Raw genomic sequence first — 7,793 nt, 5'->3', positions numbered from 1 at the left:
ACACACTAAGATGTGTGTTGGTTTTCTGCAACGGATTTTGTTCATGCTGTTGTATCAATGTTCTTTTGGACAGTGTTCTAGATCAGAATGTGTGTGTATCTGTATGTGTATACGTGTGATTGTGTGTGTGATATTCCCCCTGTGTACGACAGGAATGCTGATTCTAACGTCTCCCACATTGATGACCATGGTCACCATGGGAAAATGCATACACACGCGTGCACACGCTTTCACACACATTCACACACATGCACACAGGCAAGCTGGGCTGGGCAGACAGCTGTGGTTTCACCCCCTGATCTCAATACACACACACACACACACACACACACACACACACACACACAAACACACACACACTTATGGACACACACACACACACACACACACACAAACGCACACACACCCATATGGACACACTCAATTGCATGCAAACATTCATACATCCCCTTACAAACACAGACACATACGCACACACACATCTGCGCAAATACACACATCTGGGGAAATGCTTGTGTGATGTCAGAGGGTGGCATTTTTCCAGAAGCAGAAGCATAATGGTCAGATAGGTGTGTGCGTGATCTAGTGTACTTGAGTGAGTGCATGTGTTTGTGTGTATGTGTGTATCCCGTAGTGTATTAGTGTGTGTGTGTGTGTGTGTGTGTGTGATCAGCGTGTGAATACAGAGCAGGTGATGGGTGAGCACTGCAGTGTGATTACGAGATCAGTTTAATTTAGATGTTCGTCTAGAGAGAGAGAGAGAGAGAGAGAGAGAGAGAGAGAGAGAGAGAGAGAGAGAGAGAGAGAGAGAGAGAGGGAGGGAGAGCGAGAGAGAGAGAGAGAGAGAGAGAGAGTGAGAGAGATGGTTGGTTGGTTGGTTGTGTGGGTTTAAACCCATGGCATATGAGGTCTCTACATCCCTTCTTATTTCCTACTTAGAATTCCTCTGTGTGTTGGGTGTGTGCTCTTGGTTTTTGAATGGCTCGCACACAGAAACACACACACACACACACACACACACACACACACACACACACACACACACACACACACACACACACACACACACACACACACACACACACACAAACACGTGGGCGTAGCTACCTCTGGCAGGACACTCTAGTCATGTGCCCCCTATCAGCTGACCGCTAACACATCCCAATCAAGGCGTACACTGATAGGCGGTCAATGGAAGATCTCAAACACACACTCTGCGAAGTGTGCTGATCATACCCACCTCCCCAGCCTCCACCTGCTATGGGCCTGCTCTGTATTGTATGCAACCTATATCATGGGATGAGATATATAGGTCAAATCCTACAGCAGGGAGCCCCAGGAAATAGTGGAACCATACCGCAAAACTAAATTGTATTACAGAGGGAGGAGGAGGACAGGGAGGAGGACGTGGAGGAAGAGGAGGGAAGGAGAGGGGAAGAAAGACAGGGATGATGAGTTTGAGGAAGAGGAGGGGGAGGAGAGGGAGGAGGAGAGGAGAGAAGTAGAGGGAGGGGAAGGACAGGGATGAAGAGTTGGAGGAAGAGGAGGGGGAGGAGAGGGAGGAGGAGAGGAGAGAAGGAGAGTTAGGAGAAGGACAGGGATGATGAGTTGGAGGAAGAGGAGGGGGAGGAGGAGAGGAGGGAAGGAGAGGGGAAGAAGGACAGGGATGATGAGTTGGAGGAAGAGGTGGGGGAGGAGAGGGAAGAGGAGACCGTGGACCACGTTCTTCATCTTGACAGTCAGATTTAGGAACTCCCGTTTAAGATTCAACCAGCTGCTGGTGACGGCATTCGTCAAAAACTCCTTGAGGCAGTCTAGGAAAAGGCTTAGACAATGTCAATTAAGACGCATCCCGTTCTATTTAATGTGTGTTAGTTGTCCATTCTAAGTATAAAATATTGCACAAGTGGTGCATTGTGGGTCCATCACACAAGCAAACCCTGTCTCTCTGGTGAAGTGCTGGGTCATCTTCATTTGTTTGGTCTCGTGTTTCTTTTTAGTGGCTAACAGAAATCCCCTACTGCTAACGGCAATTCTTTTCTGGCAAAGCAAGAACCAAATCAACCTCAATTTTTAACTGCCTTTTATCAACAATGAATGGCCAACAGCAACCAGCTAATCAAGGAATCGGTAATTGAATAGGATCCCAGATATAAGCATGATGGCAACACAAAGACGCCTGATAGCGTCAATTTTTGGCAAACGGCTGATTTATACAACGGCAAAAGTACTTATTTTTGTGGTGTGCTTGGATAATGACGATCCTCAAGGGTAGATCACAGAGATTCTGTTCCCCATGTGCATATCATCAATAGTTCAAAGATGTTGTTATAAAAGGTTTCTTAGTTTGTTTTAACGTGCACGTAATCTATGCTGCTGATCCTGTGACTGTGAAAACATAGGGTTCAAACTGATGACATTATCCAAACAGGGTTCAAAACAGAAGGGGATCGAAAACCAATGAATTGATGAAACCTGAGTAAGTAGGACCTCAGAAGGCCATTGAAGTTGCACGTGTAGGCATCTGTGTAAAGCCAAGAACTACGAAAACATCCCCCCCCCCCCCTCCTTTGTTTTCAGACCCTCAGCCGGTGTGAACCCATGGGTTTAAGTCCCAAATTGCTTCCTCTCTCTCTCTCTGACTCATCTTGTTGTTTAGCTTAGTATTTTATCTGAGTGTGAGCACTCAGCGTCTCTGACTGCACCCCTAATCATCCCTATGTGTATCCCTGCAGTGTCTTTTCTCTAGCTCATCAGGATTCAGGGAGTTTTTTGTGACCTTGTGGGCCACCAAGGGTGAGGGGGGAGGAGTATGATGCGCCCCTTCAAAGTGCTTTGAGACTAAACAACAGTGTTGTTCGAATAAAACTTCTCTCGATGACGTTCTGGTGGTCCCACCGACCTGCTTTGAGAAGGAAACTGTCGGCTATGCTTGAAGCACAAGGGCAGACTTATATCTTTGTAGCAAAGTAATATTGCACCAAACATATGATGTGAAATATACTATTCATGTGCTCTCAAAACGAAACACTTATTGACAAATTAACTAAATGTCTTATAACAATATGTATAACAGGCGTTATTATTCATGGAGAAAGCTGAATAGACATTTGGTGCTTCACTGTGATACAAAATGCCACAATGGCGATAACATTTCAACCGCCCCTTCGGATTTAAGAGCTGGTGACTTGGCTGAGAGAGCTAGCCTGCCATTGAAGGGTAGGTCGCAGCTGAGCTCACCGTGGCTAATTTTATCCTGGCCGTTGGTGAATTCTCATCAAGAACCCTAGGGGCAGTTCTTTGGTGGTGAATTCCACACCTCACTTTCAGCGAATAAAAACACTTTCACAGAGTTATAGCACAGAATTCCGTAAGCAGCTGTCGCTGGGGCTTGCTAGTTTATGCTTAAAGATAAAAAAAAAAAAAAAAGGTGAGAATCAATGAATTGGGGCCGAACTGGTTAGATGCATGAGCCGTAACCGGGCTCCCTGCTGCTGACCAGATCAGCCAGGTTAACAGGTTAACAGTGATAAGCAGGCCTATCCACTTCCTACAAGGCTATGCCTCGGCAGCTGTAGGCCTACAGAGCATTGAGCCATCTGTGGTTAGGAGCTCTTGAACAAGCACCAAGCCAAAAAAGCCAAAGTGCATAATGGATTCATGAGGATGATAGCTCAGAAAAAATGTGTTTCCTCATTCTCAATGACCGATTTCTCGCTATAGGAATTAAAATGTATCTGACTTGGCAGTGATTCTGATACAGAACACCTGAGTTGTTGTCACATGGGTATTCACCTAATAGATGATACTTGTGGTTGATGGGACAGCAAACTCTCCCAATGAACCTTATTGTTACTGCTGCTGAAATGTCTCGAGTGATGTAGTAGCGTCTACAGAACTGGAGTTACAAAAACGTTAAACGTTATAACAATACCCATACCTACGAAGCATTGTATTTCTCAAATTGACACACCTTCACGATGTCAAAGTGTTTCAAGCCCGGGTTTATCTTAAGGACAATCAATGTTCAAGAAGTTATAGAGGCTCAATAGTGAGACTGCTGCACTTGATTTAAATGAGCGAGGTTAGTGGCGAGGTTGCTTAGTTTGTTTCGCTATAATGTTTTTCCAACGGCTAGCAAACCAGCTAGCGTTTTTCGGAAAGAAGCTAATTTATTGTAAAATAAGAGCAGTGTTTCAGACAACAAAAAAAAGAAATGAAAACCAAAATTAAAAGGATTTGACATTTGGAAGACTAGCCTTTCTAATCTTTAGTTGGGGATTTTTTTAAAATTATTCATAGAAAATGCTACTTGCCGGTCCTGCGTTTCGCTAAAATCTGAGGCTGCTCAATGCCAATCTATATCTTTATTAATGTCACTGAGAAGTCGCTGAGTAAAATAAACCGTTGAACGGCAGCATTAATATTTAATAGACCGATAACTGTTCGCCTTTTTTGTCCATACTCACAAAATAAAAAACAATAATGTATTGCCCTCTCCGACTAATTGATACAGCAATCATGCGAACTAATAGAGAGAGAGAGAGAGAGAGAGAGAGAGAGAGAGAGAGAGAGAGAGAGAGAGAGAGAGAGAGAGAGAGAGAGAGAGAGAGAGAGAGAGAGAGAGAGAGAGCGCAAGAGAGACCGCGAAAGAGAGACCGCGAAAGAGAGAGAGAGAGAGAGAGAGAGAGAGAGAGAGAGAGAGAGAGGGAGAGAGAGAGAGAGAGAGAGAGAGAGAGAGAGAGAGAGAGAGAGAGAGAGAGAGAGAGAGAGAGAGAGACCGCGAAAGAGAGAGAGAGAGAGAGGAGAGGAGAGAGAGAGAGAGAGAGAGAGAGAGAGCGCAAGAGAGACCGCGAAAGAGAGACCGCGAAAGAGAGAGAGAGAGAGAGAGAGAGAGAGAGAGAGAGGGGAGAGAGAGGGGAGAGAGAGAGAGAGAGAGAGAGAGAGAGAGAGAGAGAGAGAGAGAGAGAGAGAGAGAGAGAGAGAGAGAGAGAGAGAGAGAGAGAGAGAGAGAGAGAGAGAGAGAGAGAGAGAGAGAGAGAGAGAGAGAGAGAGAGAGAGAGAGAGAGAGAGAGAGAGAGAGAGAGAGAGAGAGAGAGAGAGAGAGAGAGAGAGAGAGAGAGAGAGAGAGAGAGAGAGAGAGAGAGAGAATTCTTCAGCAGCTCCTTAAGGTAATGCAGAAGTTAGTCCAGCCCCTCCCGGCTTTAAGAATTGAGAGCTGCTAGTCTGGGTCGTCTCGGAGCCCATACACATCCACTCCACCGCCTATCAAACATGGTCACGGTTTCTCCACTTCTTTCTCTCCTCAACTGTCAGTGAACCCGGGGATCTCGTCCTACTTGGGTTTTTTTTTGTTTCGACCCCCATACTCTCCCACACAACGCTCCACTCTGCAGGAAAAAGTTCGCGAATGCCGTTGATGGACACGGAACTCTAACCATTTGTTGCTCTACTCGCTCTGCTCCCCTCCCGTCGTTCGTCCGGTGGGTCGGTGGTTCGGTTCCCTGCTCCGTCGTGTTGTTGTAACCCACGCGTGCGGGATGCCATGGCCACCCCGAGCACTCAGCAGCAACTGCAGCAGCAGCAGGATTACTTCAGGTCCGTCAGCAACGAGTCCACCACGTACATGATGGTGCCCGCGGCCGGGCAGAGGGACAGGGATCGCCGCGAAGCCCCCTCCAAGATGTGGGTGGCGATGGTGGTGATCGTGGTGGTCGTTTTGCAGATCGCGTCCACCACGGGGCTCTTCGTCTACCTGAACATGTCCATCTCCCAGGTAAGGTTTTAAAAAAAGTCCATAATCGTTTTTTTTTGCCGATTTCTATCGATTGCTGCTGCATCGCTGGCTGAAGGAAGCTTTTTATTTTGGGGGTTGGAAGGGGAAAGGTGGCCTGACGAGACTTGTTGGGACACCCGCAGGCTCTCTCTGTGATTTAGAAGAGAAAGCACCTAGGAAAAACAATCTTGTGAGCTTCTTCGATCTTATATGCTATCTTCCTTTCTGTGGGACCCTTGCGTAAAAGCAACTGCATGTACTATTCAGTGCGCAGAAGCTGCTTGTTAAAACTGGTTGGATATGATTTTGTTTAGGTTATTGTGTGGCGGGGATTCCCGTAATTATCATACACATGAGTTTCAGGTCTGGATTACATGTCAATGATTCTCAGATTAAGCCATTCAAATGCCAATGCTTTCAGTTTCGTGTGACTCTGTAGTCAACAGGTCCAAGGGCCCGGGTCGGACGCAATGTTTTTTAGGTCATGCACGACTGTCTTATCGGTGACGCAATGTTATACGAGTCCCATGCCTCCGGAGACACGGACATTCTTCATGAGCAGCCGAGGCGCTTCGACACATGCTGTTATTGCTGGCCTCCGACCAGCCTACTGTGAAAGGGGAGCCTATTGTCAAATATGATTAAGACCAATAATGGCTTGATGGTGCGGATTCAATGGGATTTATCCAGGTGCGAGTTTTAAAAGTGATCATGTCTGAGTGAGCATATCTAGTAGGCCTAATTTGCGGGAGCGATTACTTTACCGGTCAGTTTTAATGGCCCTCTATCAAGGTTTAAGAGGTACAAAGTATTATGTTTGTGTGGTTCTATAACTTTATCAGACATGATAAAGTTTAGCTCAGACATGATAAAGTTTATCACGTCTGAGCGAGTCTATAGTCAATATTACTAGTGCTGTCAGTTAAACGCGTTATTAACGGCGTTAACGCAAACGCAATTTTATTTTTATTTATTTTTGGCTCAAAGAACAAAGAAGCAGTATCCTGACTGCTATGTTCAAGGCAGTATGTTTGTTTGTTCATCGTTTAATTGCACTATAGCCTTTTTTTGTATCGTCCTGTTTTGGTCAATATGCCAATGTTGTTATGATGAAAAAACATTTGCACAAGGCAAGCCGATGCACTTCTCCATGTTGATAAGAGCATTAAAATGAGAAAAAATAATGGGACAAAGAAATCAAGGGATATTTATCATAGAAAAAAATAATTGTGACATTAATGCGATTAATCACGATTAAATATTTGAATCGCTTGACAGCACTAAATATTACATGCATAATAATATAATAACAATGGAAGAATTACTTCATCCATCCGATTCAAGGCCCCTAAATCCAGGTTTGAGAGATGAAAGTGGACCCGTTTGCCCGAAACATTGGTATAGCATCCGGCATGCGAATGGCTATTCCATCAAACTGCCCTCAGACTTCATCCTGAAGAAGTCGATACCTTCGGCTAGGTCAGTAGCTTCGAACTGCAACCGAAACCGCTAATCTGAAAGCAGAACCAAGGTTACACATACCCCCCTTGAGCGAGTCCCTCTTTTGAAACACAGTAAATCTCCTATATTACCCCCCCCCCCCCCCCCCCATCCTCCCCATTTGGTACCGCAGCAATACGTTACGCTACGAGACTCCATCCAGGCATCTGTCCTGTATTTGCACTGTTAGTACGGTTAGCCACTGTGCCAATCCGTCATAGATCAATCCGGCGCCCCCCACCACGTCCATAGGCTTCTCGGAGGTGGAACCACGTCAATAATAAGAAAGCTAGTCAAGATAGCTGTATTGGAGGTGAGTGGTTTTCCCGCTCACCCACAAATCGGTACTTTCTTTAAAAACAGCATTGCACAACCGTGGCCTTTAGTAGAAACCATGCAAAGATCGGGACTCTGCATGGAGTAAATTGAGGGCATCTAGAAAGGAACACGGTGAGCCACAGAAACAGTTAGGTTGTATGTTATGTTACCCCCCAACGTCAGTCAGGGAGAGATGCAT

Source organism: Gadus morhua, chromosome 17, assembly GCF_902167405.1.
Source record: "Gadus morhua chromosome 17, gadMor3.0, whole genome shotgun sequence".
Classification (NCBI taxonomy): domain Eukaryota; kingdom Metazoa; phylum Chordata; class Actinopteri; order Gadiformes; family Gadidae; genus Gadus; species Gadus morhua.
This window is presented reverse-complemented; position numbering follows the sequence as displayed.